This window comes from Canis lupus, chromosome 7 (assembly GCF_048164855.1).
Source record: "Canis lupus baileyi chromosome 7, mCanLup2.hap1, whole genome shotgun sequence".
In the NCBI taxonomy this organism is placed as follows: domain Eukaryota; kingdom Metazoa; phylum Chordata; class Mammalia; order Carnivora; family Canidae; genus Canis; species Canis lupus.
Window position 1 is genome coordinate 31,833,294 of NC_132844.1, and position 15,288 is coordinate 31,848,581.

At 40.6% G+C, this 15,288-nt stretch overlaps 1 pseudogene; it reads right to left on the reverse strand.

Annotated features, from left to right (window-relative positions):
• Positions 1–13,710: 13,710 nt before the first annotated feature.
• LOC140636272 (small ribosomal subunit protein uS5 pseudogene) lies at positions 13,711–14,563 on the reverse strand (annotated as a pseudogene).
• Positions 14,564–15,288: the final 725 nt, after the last annotated feature.

Here is a 15,288-nt window from a genome sequence, read left to right on the forward strand (position 1 = left end):
TGTGGTGGTAGGCTAGGTTGAAAGGCTGCTGAGGATGTTCTTCTTAGTAAATGAGACCAAAAACATGGTCCTGCAGGCAACATCTTTGACTGCCCACTAGCCGGTTCTCAGACTCGAGCCCCGGTTCTCAGGGCCTGGCATTTGCAGCACAACCCTCACTGCATCTTTTTTTTTTTTTTTTTTAATTTTATTTTATTTTTTATTTATTTATGATAGTCACACAGAATGAGAGAGAGGGAGTCAGAGACACAGGCAGAGGCAGAAGCAGGCTCCATGCACCGGGAGCCCGATGTGGGATTCGATCCCGGGTCTCCAGGATCGCGCCCTGGGCCAAAGGCAGGCGCTAAACCGCTGCGCCACCCAGGGATCCCTCTCACTGCATCTTTGAGTGAAAGCTTCTGCTAGAATCGGAGCTTCTACCCTGGTCTGGACAGCGCCAGCCAGGATTGGGGCAAGCCACCTCCTTTACACCTGTTCTCGCTTAGAGGCGCATCCCCCCACCATCCTCCTGATGTCGCTCACCCAACTACTCCAACATCGCTTACGCTGGTGTCCATGTACCTGGCCCAGGGGAGCTGATGTGCAGCCAATGACACCCACTGTCAGCAAAGCCCATTTGTCTGCATTAGCACGTTGGTCCTCACAGTGATGGCAGGGTGATGCAGATTGAAACGGGGTCTCCAAGGTTTTGAGTTAAGTGCTTTCTGCTTGTGAGATTATTTTCTATCGTTTAAACAGAAGAAAACAGGAGTCCCTGGAAGAGTATACTTCAATGCTTCATGGGGGAAAAGTCTCAGTTAGATAAGTAGATTCCCTATGAGGATAAATTAGTATATTGGCTAGCACGGCTACATAGTATATTCCGAATTTTGATATGTGATAAATCGTGTGTGTTATTCATTGAACTACAAATGTTAGAGCTTCTTACATTAAATAGAGGACACCCTATCCACATAATAGTCTAGCCTATCAGTGCACTGATAAATACGTTCATCTAAGGGGAATAAAGAGATTTGACAAAAGAAAAAAAGGATCTTCTTTTGAGCAAAAGAATAGCAAGACAATGACTGCCTATTGTACAGTTTTCAAAGCAAATGTTTTCATACAATTATTTGTACTTGATATTACCCATTTTGGTTCAATTTTTAAAGATAGTGCTATGAATATGGTCATAAATAAGTTATCTTGGCATAATATTTTATTTTCTGCCCTCACATCTGGTAGTTGGAATATGCTGCATGCCCTGCTGTGCTAAGTCCCAGGCTATTAAGAGGCCAAATGAGCAGTGAATCTTAAAGCATAAAGATTGTTTAGTGAGCATGGGGCACCCTCACAAGTCTGTCCCACTCATTCAAATATGGGATAGGATAATAGATGGTGAATAGCATGGTGCAAAATAATTGACTATTTGGAAAGCCACTCTACACAGTCTAGTCTGTGAACATCATCTGTGTGTGCTCAGAACAATGCCAAAGGCATTGGCTGAGATAAAATGATGAGAAGACAAGTTAGGCTGTGTGTCTGCTCAGCAATCTCAGTGACCACCTGGGAGTCAGCACTCCCCTCTGGGACCATGGCTGCCACTTACAGACTTACAGAGTGCTCACAGCACTATGGAGTCAGGTACTTTGCTGAGTGATTTTCATGAGGTGCCAAAGGCCCCTCATGACCAATGGGTCGTGAGGCAGCCAGGGCTTACGTTCTGGCCCCAGAAAGTATTACCTGTGTGTGTTACTTTAAACAAATTGTTCACTCTCTCTGTTCTTCAGTTTTCCTCACTTGTGGAAGGGATACCTCATAGGTCAATACAAGGAAAGTGCTTGGTGCCATGCCTTACACATGGTAAACACTCGATACATTAAATACCATTACAACTGTGAAGCAGTGATATGAAACTGGACTCTGAAACTCTTTCAATTTAAAATTCATTGCCTAATGGATAAGATAAAATGGAAAGTTGTTTGTTAGTTAATAAAAATTCCAATGGTAATTGTGTGAATAGGCCCTGCCTGCAAGCAGCTTACAATAGCTGAAGAGGGAAAAGCCCATGAATCAGTCTGAAGCGAGACTTGTTGCAGAGCACAAAACCCAGAAGAGCTAAAGAAAAGGAGAGAAAAATGAGAGCATGGGCTGGGTCAGGCAGTCTTTGTGGGGAATGGGATATGATAGGAACTTCAGAGAGTGGAAGGAAGGTGAGGAGATGGCAAAGAGAAGGAGAGGTGTTTGGGCAGGGGCAGGGGAAAGCCAAAGCTTAGGGATGGCAATGACTGCTGAGGACCTCGGATGGTGAGAAAACCAGCCAGTGGGGAGTAAGAGTGGAACAAATGGTACCAAAGGAGATGGAGAAGCAGGCACCAGGGTGCTATTCCCAGCTAGCCACCAGCCTCCTCCTGAGAGATTCTGAAAGGGTGCCGTGGGCCTGTGGTTCTCCAAGTGTGGTCCCAGACCAGAGGCATCAGAATCTCCTGGAGATCTGTTACACGTGACAATTCTCACCTCTCCCCACAGCCCCCATCCTGCCCCCAGCCTCTGAGACCCACTGAATCAGAACTCTGGAGGTGGGGCCTCCAGGAGATTCTGATATATGATAAAATCCGAGGACCACTGACGTACTAGGTGGCAAGAAGGCCCCTGTTCCCACCCCATGCTTCCCACTCAAGCAAGTGTCTCTCCTGTGGGTAGCCCCAATACAGGCTGGTTGTGTGCATGCCTCAAATACATTTTCTTCAGCCTGAAATAAAAATTCCAAAGGATAAGCAATGAAAATAGAGAACAGGTCCCTCACATCACAGGTAACTTTCCAACATCTCATCCCAGAACCTGCCACTGACATTTGAGAGGGATTAGACTCTTCAGCATCCTGTAAAGTGGATCTTGGGCTGTGAACTACTGGATGAAAATTTGGGCTGATGGCTGGTACATTGCACTTAATAAGTGCTTCATTTCCTTTCCAGGATCTATATAGAAAACTTTATCATAAAAGATATTGTAATGATTTAGACTTTTCCAGAATAGGAGGAGCTTATAATACAGGCTTCAATCCAGTCTAATCCACTTAAGAAACTGACACTCCAGTGATAGTTTTTCTGAGATAATCTGGTTCCATCAGCCTCATGAAGTCTTTTGTATTATCACTGGATACTACAGCATTTTAGTCTTTATTAAATGCTGGGCTTGAGCAGGTGGCCATTTGGAGGATGGAGTGTGCTATTTGCTGTTAAGAGCAAACAAATGGCTCTTGGTTATAAAAAGGAGCATTTGTGGGAGGTAGAGTAGATCATGTGACTTCCCTCAGGAAGGAGCTCTAACATCTACTCTAAGCATTTTTGTACACTTAATTTCAACATGTAGGTGATAAAACAGATAAATTACGTTTATTGGATTCCTTAGTTTACCTTATTGAATTATTTGGTGCTGAAAACAGAGACAAGTCTAGATTCATTAAAGGATCTTCGGCGTCTGAAATAATTCCAGGTATTTTAAATTGCATTTTTTTTTCTGATACATAAAATAGTTTTCATCTTAGACATAGTTGCCTTTTAGAGGAGTATATGGAATACAGACAGGGATGCAGTGGAGGAGCCCGAGGACAGAGAATGGGGTAACAACACTTAGAATCTTAAATTCCCACTTTTATCTATTGTGTAGGTAAAGGAAAGTAGTTTATTATGTGCCGCTGCAGAACATTCATCTGAAGGCCTGGAGGGAATCACAGGCATCCCTGTGTTCGTTTGCCCAATTGCCCTTCCTTTCTGTAGCATTGGAAATCTATACAATTTGACAAACAAGAAATTAAAGCAGTGATGTGAAACTGGCCTCTGAAACTCTTTCAATTTAAAATTCATTGCCCAATGGATAAGATAAAATAGAAAGTTGTTTGTTGGTTAATAAAAATTCCAATGAAAGTCATGTAAATGAAGTTCATGAACCAGGACATACTATTCTTTGCAGAGCTGAGATGATGGGGAAGAGGAAGACAAACGTTTCTGAAGGGTCATTCACTTCCATTCATCAGATCCAACCAATTGCCCGAGCCTGACATGTCCACCTTAGCACTGATACTCGAAGAAGCAGCAGGTCTGATATACAAGGGACAAAACAGGTTTCTGCTTAAAAACCACCTCCTCTGAGAGATGTTTTTCTCTGGGCTGTCTAAAATGTTAGTTCCTCCCTGTCTCTAAGCGCCCTACCTTGCTTTGTCTTAATCATTCTCATCAGAAGCTTATAGTTTATCATATTCCCATCTCTCTATTGTCTGGTCCTACTTATTATAAGATCCACAAACGTGAGAACTTTGTTGAATTCAGACTCTCTAACAGCACCAGGCACATGGTAGACCCTCAATAAATATTTGATTAAAAAATAAAGGAATCAATCATTGCTCTCCCCACCCCACACTGGGAATCAATGAATCCTATTGCTGTTTTTTTTTTATTTAAAATATTTTATTTATTTATTCATGAGAGACACATACACACACACAGAGGCAGAGACACAGGCAGAGGGAGAAGCAGGCTCCATGCAGGAAGCCAGACGCAGGACTCGATCCCCGGTCTCCAGGATCGCGTCCTAAGTCGAAGGCGGCGCTAAATCGCTGAGCCACCCGGGCTGCCCTCTATTGCTGTTTTTTTCAATTATTATGATTATTAATTTTTTCCAATTATTATTTTTCCAATTATTATGATTTAATAAGCTTAGCTTTCTGGGAGTTTGAGTTGAAAGAAATGAGACAGAATCAGAAGCACCTGGAAAGGCTCAGGAAACCCAGGTTACAATGGGAAGAGGTCATCCTGAAGGCCTATCCATCCTCAGCCAATCCCTGCTGTCCATAAGACGACCTTAAATCCCTACACGGTTGTGTTCATTTTTCATTTGTTTATCATTTACCCATGTATTTATTGAACTACTCCACTAACCTATCTTTTGTACCTAGCATATGTCAGACAATGCTGGATGTGCTGAGCACACAAATATTTATTTCACCACTGCTTCCTCTTTTAGGCCACGCATTTATGGTTTCACACAGACATGACATTTAAACAGAGGCTTAAAGGATAAGCAGAAATTCTCCAATAAATGCCACTGTTTTCCAATTCTATCTCCTCCTCACTCCCTTGAGTTTTGATTGTGCCACTTAGTGACCCCTCCCATAATTAATCTCAGTGACTCCTGCAACCCTACTTCTTGCGTCATGGTGGATGAAACTGTAACCTGCTTGATGATGGCTTATAATGACCCTCCTGCCTCATTTTGCTCCAGACAGGACACTGTGGGATCTTGGGCATATTTCTTAACTTCACTATGCCTTAGTATCCTCACTTGAAAAATAAAAACTTTAAATGTTACTTTCTATTTTTAGAATCCCTTGAATGATGACACTTAGAAGAAAATATTAGCAAAAATATTTAAAATTAAATCATTTCAATTATCTGGGAATCTCTGCTATCCTGGAAATGTATCCACAGAGAAAAGTTTGTTCTACCCACTAATGCTGGATAAATGAGGTATTGCTGTGATGATGGTCCTCAGTCTCATCAATGTAGCTAGCAAAATTAATTTAACCTTTTGAATGCCCTCTTCCTATGGAGTGGGCCAAATGAATTTTTATAAAATCCCAGAATATCTTTTGACACACACTGAATTTGAGTTGCAGAGGTGTGACTAAAGAATGTCCTCTTGCTTCCCCAAATGGAAAGCCTTGGACAATTTCTAGTTACTTGGTGAAATCTAGGAAATTATACAAAATCTAAACTATCATGAAGATTTTTTTTCTTAAGATTCTATTAACTAGGGATCCCTGGGTGGCGCAGCGGTTTAGCACCTGCCTTTGGCCCAGGGCGCGATCCTGGAGACCCGGGATCGAATCCCACGTCGGGCTCCTGGTGCATGGAGCCTGCTTCTCCCTCTGCCTGTGTCTCTGCCTCTCTCTCTCTCTCTGTGACTATCATAAATAAATAAAAATTAAAAAAAAAAGATTCTATTAACTATAAATATAAGTGGCATAATTCCTTAGGATATATTATATTTTATTTCTAGAACTTGTTAAAGTTCACATGTCTACCTCTGCCATGCCTAGAAGAGGAAAACTGGCCGAATAAGTGCATCAGGCTGCTCTGATCTGGCTATGGGTCATGCACAGAGAAATCTGAATAGATATTTCAGTAGTGCTTACTGGGTAAATGCAAATGGAATAAGTTTCCATTAGGCACCTTGTGTACTAAGGGCTTCACTGTGAACGATGCTGCTTCTAATGAACTGTCAATGCTCCATAAAGACCACCACCAGTTAATATAAAATGTGGGCTGGGAGCTGCTCTGAGATCAAGGTCTTGCTGTGGCACTCTGACTTTCTCCAAAACTTTGACATAAAATCAAATGACCTAGGCCTTCCATTATTTTCATGTGATGAGGCCTTTTTCCTTTCTAAATTCAATTTTTGTCCCCAGATAAAGTGACATAAGTACAATTAATTATTGATTTGACAACTCTTTTAGTCAAAACAGACTGTTGATGTGTTACTTTTCTTGTCCCATTAGACATTAAAATTTGCTATTCCTTTCAATTAAATCTGGGACCAACATGTTTCTGGAACTCAATTTAGTTATTAAACAGGAAAATATGCTATTATATAACTGAAGGGATTTCAGCCTTTTACAAGAGTTTGATGCTTACTATCAAAGATTAAGAATGCTAAGGGAATCATAAGTGTGAGTTTTAATGAGAATATGAATTTTAATTGTTTTGTAGAATTATTTTGTTTTTCTTTAAATACAGTTTGAGTTACAAGAAGCTATATGAACTTTTCACTTTTCAAATTAGCAAAGGACTAAAAGTGTGATAACACACTCCGTTGTAGGGGCAGCCCAGGTGGCTCCATGGTTTAGCATCGCCTTCAGCCCACAGCCTGATCTTGGAGACCTGGGATCGGGTCCCACTTCGGGCTCCCTGAATGGAACCTGTTTCTCCCTCTGCCTGTGTCTCTGCCTCTCTCTCTGTGTGTCTCTCATGAATAAATAAATACAATCTTTAAAACACACACACACACACACACACTCCATTGTAGAAGGTGTCAGGGAGACAGGTGCTCTTATATTGGTGTTAAGAGCCTCTCTGAATGGCATTTGGGGAAAAAGACTTCAAAATTAAAAATTTGCATAGCATTAGGTGTGCTGAATGAAGGAGCATGTGAAATTCGCATAGTATGGGACGTGTTGGTACAAGGCTCCAGAGCCCAAGTAGGATGTAATGTATAGGGTGGGGGGAGGGTGTGGCCCAGAACAAGGCATTAAAATCCAGTGGAAGTTCAGTACAGAGGGTCAGAGTCCTAATGGAGTGAAGAGGGTGTCCCCACATCAAATTAGTAAATACAAAAAAAAAATTAGTAAATACACTAAGGATAACATGAGACAGAGTTCTCAGTATTGGAGAACAGAATTACAGATATGGGAAAGAAGACCGGAATGAACCCTAGGGTTTTGGATTGTAATTGAGAATATTGGTGTGAACTCATGGCTTTTAGAATATAGAAGTAGTTATAGGAAAACAGTGTGATGTTAATATACATGCGTGTGCGCACGTGAGTGTGTCTATGTATATGCATATACAGATAGTTCTGACCCCTGGGAAGGCCTGCAAGTTGTGACACCTCTGTAGTAATGAACATATCTGGTGCCTAGATTTTGGGTTGTAAATACTTTTCTGTGTCAAAAAAATCCCAAAGTCCTTGGATAAAGGGATGATACCAGAGCTGGGGGCAGAGAAAGCAAAAAGCTGAGCCTGAACATCTCATGATGCAAGAAAATAAGGTAGTGATCAAAGGATGATATATGAAATAACACACCACCTTGAGTGGGTTCCCACTGACCAAGGCTGGAAGAATGTCAACGTTGGAATAAGTAATGACACAAAAGGACTATAACCTATTGAATGAACTAGAAATCCATGAGTTCATGATGATATGGATGTATGAATGAATGAATTGAAAGCTTGAAGAATGGGATAAATATACGGTTTTTCAAATACCTTCCCACAAAATACTTATTAATTATAAGGGGAAAAAGTCACTTTAGAAGCCTGGTCGACATCTCCTTAATCAGGCAAAATTACACCACCAGATATAGGACTAACTGAAGTTGTGTACCATCTGGTAGCATACGAAGAGAAGACTGAAGCAAAACTTCTGTGAGGCCATAATAGTGCACACCTAAATCTTATCATGGGGAAATAGCAGAGAAACCTCAACAGACCTGTAGTCTTCAAAAGTACCAAGGTCATGAACAGTAAGGAACGTCTGAGGAGCTCTTCCAGAGTGGAGAAAACTAAAGAGAAAACTAAATCCAACATTTGATTCTGGACTGAATCCCTTTGCTATAAAGGACATTTGGGATAATTGGTGAAATCTGAATGAAAGCTAGAATGAATAATGTATCAGTGCTAACTTCTTGATTTTGATGGCTGTATTGCAGTTATATGAGAACGTCCTTGTTTGTAGAAAATACATAATAAAGTATTTGGGAGCTAAGGCATGTCAGCAACTCACTTTCCTATAATTCGGGAAAAAATTTTTTTGCACCATTCTTGCAACTTTTCTGAGTTTGAGATTATTTCCAAATAAAAAGCTGAAGAATGTATATTCAAATTCCACTTTTGTAAAGAAGGTACATATGTAGATTTTGGTATTACAGACATATACTTTAATATATGCAAAATGTTGTGTGTGCAGTAATGTTCATTGATGCATTGTAGCAAAAGATAGTATATAGTAAGAACTGGATTAAGCAGAAGCTTGTTTTTATTACTGCTACTGATCTGTTCTTCATTACACAGGCAGTAACAAGATTACAGAGCCCAGTGGGTTTAGGAGGGGAACCTCATGGGATGGGAACAGCTTCTCCTGCGTAGGCTATTAGTGTGGGGGGTTGGGGTGCTCTAGAACAAGGTGTCAAAACTGAGTATAGTTCTCAAAATCAAATGCATAAAAACTGAATTTGCTCTTCCCTTTGTTTATTAGCTAACTTGTACATTTTATTTTGAATGTACATTTCAAAACTTTATCTTAGAAATCATCCTTAAGAGAAGGGAAGAGATCTTGTACAAGTGGTTCTGAATTCTAGCTGCATACTACAAAGGGAACGTTTTTTTTTTTCATTTTTTTTTTGAAGTTCGATTTGCCAACATATAACTCCCAGTGCTCATCCCATCAAGTGCCCTCCTCAGTGCCTGTCACCCATTTACCCCAACCACCCCCCCCCACCTCCCCTTCTGCAACCCTTTGTTTGTTTTCCAGAGTTAGGAGTCTCTCATGGTTTGTCTGTCTCTCTAATTTTTCCCACTCAATACCCTCCTACAAAGAGAGCTTTAAACAATGCCCGTTCCTGGGCCCCACACCCAGAGATTCTAATTTAATTGGTCTGGAGTTGGGTCTGGGTATCACCATATATTTTTTTAAGATTTTATTTATTTATTTATTTATTTATTTATTTATTTATTTATTTAAGAGAGAGTAAAGGCAGGGTTGGGGAGAGGAGCAGAAGGGAGAGGAGAGAAAGCGGGAAAGCATCTGAAGCAGACCATGCCCTGAACTTGGAGCCCTAAGTAGGGCTTGATCTTATGACCCTGAGATCACAACCTGAGTTGAAACCAAGAGTCCAATGCTTAATTAACTGAGCCACCCAGATGCCTCTGGGTGTCACCATTTTTTAGAAGTTCTAATGTACACCAAGGATGGAGAACCATCTTCTGTCACCTTGACAGTGAAAGGTATACATCCAGTTTCCAGAACTCTAAAAATGGGCTCTTTAGGATGGGTAAATCACTTCTTATCAGACATCATTCATTCTAACTATAACCATGCAAATTTTCATGACGTTTATGTGCCATCTACACTATTATTAAATATTATTCTTCCAATTGACCCTGTTTTACTTAATTTTATTGTGAAAAGAACTTTTTAAAAAAGGATATATTACTGCTTTGTATGGAAGATCAAGATGACTTGCCATTTGATCATGAAGATAAAAATTAATACTCAAATTCCTCCCAAATATTATTACATATTTTTTAAATTTGAAAATTACATAAAACAATAAAAAATAAAAATAGTCTAAACCATTTGAACAAAAAAAATGTACATCTGAAATGTAGTTTCCCCATGGGATTAAAACTATAAGCTACCATTCATAAAGGGCATAATTTAGTTAGATTTTATTTAGGTTAGGATGAAAATGAGTTTCTAGGCCAGTGAAATGATTGGATTTTTTTAACTGTTACCATTAGCAAGTTCGGAGAGACCCTACCAATGTATACAAAACTAGAAAGGACATAAAGGACTATTTGAGAATTAATTTCTATTCCAAATGCAAGAGTTTTTTGGTCAATGAAATACAGTTTCTGGAAGTAATTGTAAGAGTTCCAGGTGGATTACTACTATGAGGAGGTATACAATATATATACACTACAGAGGGTTATGTATTCACTTAGGACATGTTTGTAGTTTAAAACAAGTTTCTCAACCTCAGCCATATTATTAGTATTTTGAGCTGGGTAATTATTCATCATGAGGGCTGTCCTGTACATTATAGGGTGTTTAGCAGCATCTCTGTCTTCTACTCACTAGATGCCCATAGCATCGACCTCCCAACCCAAGTTATGACATCAAAAATGTTTCTATCCATTGCCAGATATCCCTTGGTGTGGGGAGAGGAGGATTGGAAAATCTTCCCTGGTTGATGATCACTACTGTAAAAGTCAGGATGCCTCCCTTGGAGAGGCAATTTATTTCTAGTAAATTATCCTGAAGTAACCGGAAATGTGCATAAACTATTAGAGTTATTCTTCCCCCTTAAGCCACAATATTATTTATAATATCTAGAAATGGAAAATCACAATAATGTCCAACAATAAGGAATTGCTCAAAATACTTATGGCACAGCCATATGATGGAGTACCCTATGGAAATTACACAGCAGCGGTGGATTTACTGTCAGAATGTTCAGCACTGACCAACTACATTTCCAGCCTCCCCAAGAGTTAGGTGGAAGCCAGGTGGCCAGAGAGGCCATTGATAATGGAGTGGGAGGAAATGTGTGATATTCAGTGATAAACACAGGATTGCCTTTACCTGAGGGAGCTCACAGTCTTGCCATGTGTCAGAAGGATGTGCAGGTAAGATAGTCTTCATACAAAGGGTAAAAAATAAAATTAAGTAAAATAAAAATAAAATAAAATAAAATAAGCTCCTAAACAACTAAAGGAGAAAATTCTAAATCCTAAACCTGAAGGGATAGAAATAACTGGGCATACCTTTCATGTACCTTGGATAGAGCATATTTTGTACAATTTAGTTGGTACAAACAAAGATTAAAAATACAGAGCTCCAGGATGTTCTGTCACGGTTGAACAAACCCAGTTGTGAACATGGTTTTGTTGAAGGAGATTTCATTAGATTGCATAAAAGTGCCACCCCTGTTTAGGACTAGATGTTTGTAATCTTTCTGCTCTATTTGCTGCATGAACATTCATTATTTTAGATCAAAGAAAACAGAGGAAACCACTCACACTCCCCCAGTGTCTCTCTCATTAAATTTAATTATTTTCCCAGTTCAGTCCTCTTTGTTCACAATTGTGTCCAGTGAGAGAAACAGGTCTTAGGAAACCCAATTATGTCTGAGGCAGTTTCAGAATCAGATAAAAGGGTTGGGGGCTGGAGCTTAAGAAAGGCCTGGTAGGAAATAACTCACATTTCTAACGACCTGCCATATTAAGAATTCTCCTCCTCGGGATTAGTTTTGAAAGCACTTTGCCTTAAATATAGGCATTTTCTAGTTTTAATTTCTAAAACTGAAAAGAATGTATTTCATTCAGAAAGGAATGGAACTGTTTTCAGTATTTCTTTTTAGCACATGAGTTTAATTACAACATCGGGCAATAAAGGGATCACAATGTATTCTGCAAAGTATTTTGGTAATATTGTGCAGCTACGGATTTCACTTGTTTTATTTAATGAACCTGTAATATACATATAAATGATTCCTTCAAACAGAGGATTTGATTCCCAGTTCACTGGGGAATGAATATACTGGTTATTGTCAATGCATAAACCATGCCGAATTAAATGTTTCAGTAGAAATAATCTCATCAAAATGAAGACCTGACAGCACAGCTTAATGTAATTTATTTTACTTCTCATTTGTTAATAGAAAATAAGAGCTTTGTGTTCTAAAGCCAAAAATAATGTGTTTTAAGTTTCAAAGGATTGCTAAAAATGAAAAATTAGTGCTATGTCTCATTCACAGACTCATCTTGACAGGACAAGAAAGTGTCAACATCATACAAAATCTGTAGAGTCCAAGGAAGGCTCTGGAGTATGGCATTCTATGTCTTCAACCACGGCCTCTCAATGCTTGTTGTAGCTACATGCATCATGGTGCTGTTCATCTTTACCTGGAAAACAGTGATAACCTCCCTCCCCTAGGATGCGGGGTGGCACAGCAGTTGCTGTGAAGAAGGCTTTGGAAGATGCTTGTGCAAAACCTTCCTCAAAGAAAGGAAGAATGGTCTGGTTCTGATTCTTGTTTCCTACAATGTTCAGGCATCTGAACAGGACCTCAGGAAAGTGGGGGCTGACCCTGAGCGGGAGGGGGGACTCTCCAGGGTGCTGAAAGCATGAGCAGGACTGAATCACAAATGATTGAGTCCCCCTCCAAATTCACATGTTGAAACCTAATCTCCAGTGCAATAATGTTAGTAGATAGGAGCTTTGGAAGGTGATTAGGTTGTGAAGGTGAAGCTCTCATGAATGGGATTAGGGAAAAGAGACCTCAAAGAGCTCCCCTGCCTTCTTCTACTATCATATGAGGACACAGGGAGAAGACTGCTGTGTCTGAACCAGGAAGCAGGTACTCACCAGACACTAAATCTGCCAGCACCTCGATTTTGGACTTCAAAGCCTCCAGAACTGTGAGAAATATATGTGTGTTGTATAAGCCACCCCAGTCTATGGCATTTTTAAAATAGCAGTCCAAATGTACTTAGACAGTCTAAATGTATAGTATGACTGTTAGCAAGTAAAGTTGGTTTTACTACTTTCAGTTACAAGTATTGGCTCATTTTTGCTATAAAATATTATATCTTCAGTGTAGAAAATGTAAATCATATGAATTAAGCAAAATAAAGGAAAATTTTAAAGGTCACTATCACTTCAAAGAAATAATCATTGTCAATATGGTGGAGTTGTCTTTCCAGATTTTGTCCTGGGTATGCATTTAAAGATCATTCCCAGTTTAATTTTTAAACTCAGTAATAACTCAACATCTTTCTATATTACTATGGCATGCATCCACATAGCTTTTCATTGCTGCATACTCTTCTGTTGTGTAGATATAACTTTCTTTATTTCTTTATTTAATTATTTATGTATAACAAACTTTAGTTCACTTTATTTTTCTTTTTTTTATTTTTTATTTTTTTTTATGATAGTCACAGAGAGAGAGAGAGAGGCAGAGACATAGGCAGAGGGAGAAGCAGGCTCCACGCACCGGGAGCCCAACGTGGGACTCGATCCTGGGTCTCCAGGATCGTGCCCTGGGCCAAAGGCAGGCGCCAAACCGCTGCGCCACCCAGGGATCCCTCACTTTATTTTTCTTGTATAAAACTATGTAGTAGCCACAGCTAGGTCCCAGGTCCTCTGCACCCTAGGTCCTCTGCACATACCCTAGGTCCTCTGCACATAGGCTCTAGTGCGAGTCTTTACAAGATGGTCAGTGAATTCCTGATAGGGAGACTTGGTGAACACCATCACTTTCCAGCGGTCAGGGGTGAGATAGCTGTAGGTCTTGGAGATCCCATCAAAAGTAGCCTTGGCAAAATTCCCTGGGATGGTAGTGCAGCGCCTGGCTGAGGTGTAGTCATCAATACTAGCCATCATCAGTAGCTTCTTGGGCACAGGGGTTGAGACAATGCCAGTGCCTCTGGGGGTAGGGATGATATGCACCAGCACAGAGCCACAGTGGCCAGTCACCTTGCATGGGACAGTGTAGGGCTTGCCAATCTTGTTCCCCCAGTAGCCTCACTGCATGTGGATGATAGAAAACTTGGCCAGGATGATGGCCCCATGGATGGCAATGGCTACCTCCTTGGAGCACTTGACACCCAGACCAGTGTGTCTCATGTAATCACCGAAGGCAAAAATGCCTTGAACCTGATCCACTGGCCAGCATAGGTCTGTTTTTGCACAGGAATGATTTTCAAAACGTCATCCTTGAGGGATGCTCCCAGAAAGAAGTCAAGGATCTCAGATTCCTTGATGGGCAGAGAGAAGAGATAGATCTCCTCCAGAGAACTGATCTTCATATCCTTGACCTGGTGGCCCAGCTTGGTGACGGGGATCCACTCCCTGTCCTCCACCTTGCCTCCACAAGCTCCCCCACCTCAGGTTTGGCCCTGACCACTGTCATGGCTCCAGCCCCAGATGCCACTGATGAAACCTCCACAGAAGCCACTATGGCCTCTCATTCCAGGTCTCTGGGGCCTCTCGGCCCTCCCACAGCATCAGTGTCATCTGTCATTTGGTATTCTCTTGAAGAACACGTAATTTATTTTTTTTTATTTATTTTTTTTTAAAGATTTTATTTATTTATTCATGATAGTCACAGAGAGAGAGAGAGAGGCTCAGAGACACAGGCAGAGGGAGAAGCAGGCTCCGTGCACCGGGAGCCCGACGTGGGATTCGATCCCGGGTCTCCAGGATCGCGCCCTGGGCCAAAGGCAGGCGCCAAACCGCTGCGCCACCCAGGGATCCCAAGAACACGTAATTTATTTAAACAAGATGATTGACATTTAGTTTTTTCCATTTTATTCTATTAAATGCTATCCCACAAAAAAACATTCTTGTATTCATATATTTGTGTGCTCGTTTGATTATTTCCTTAAGATAAATCTGAGAATTAGAACTGGTATACCAAAGAAATGCAAACTTTTTTAATGCTTTTGACACACTGCTAAAGTGCCTCCTGTGGTGAGCAGCTTCTAAAATGGACCCAGTGAAAAATAAATAAATAAAATGGACCCAGTGATTCTCAGTTCTGGTTTCGTGACCTCAAATGTGTGAACTTGAGTGTGTGCTAGACTGATGTCTCCAACCAACAATCAGAGAGGATCAAAGACCTGTTTCCAGTAGGGAAGTGGATCTTCCCCTGATTGAAATCTGTGCCCTAACTTAACCCCTTAATTGCAGTCTTGGGAGAGATCCTGAAGTAGAAGACCCAATTAAGCTGCACCCAGAGTCTTAACT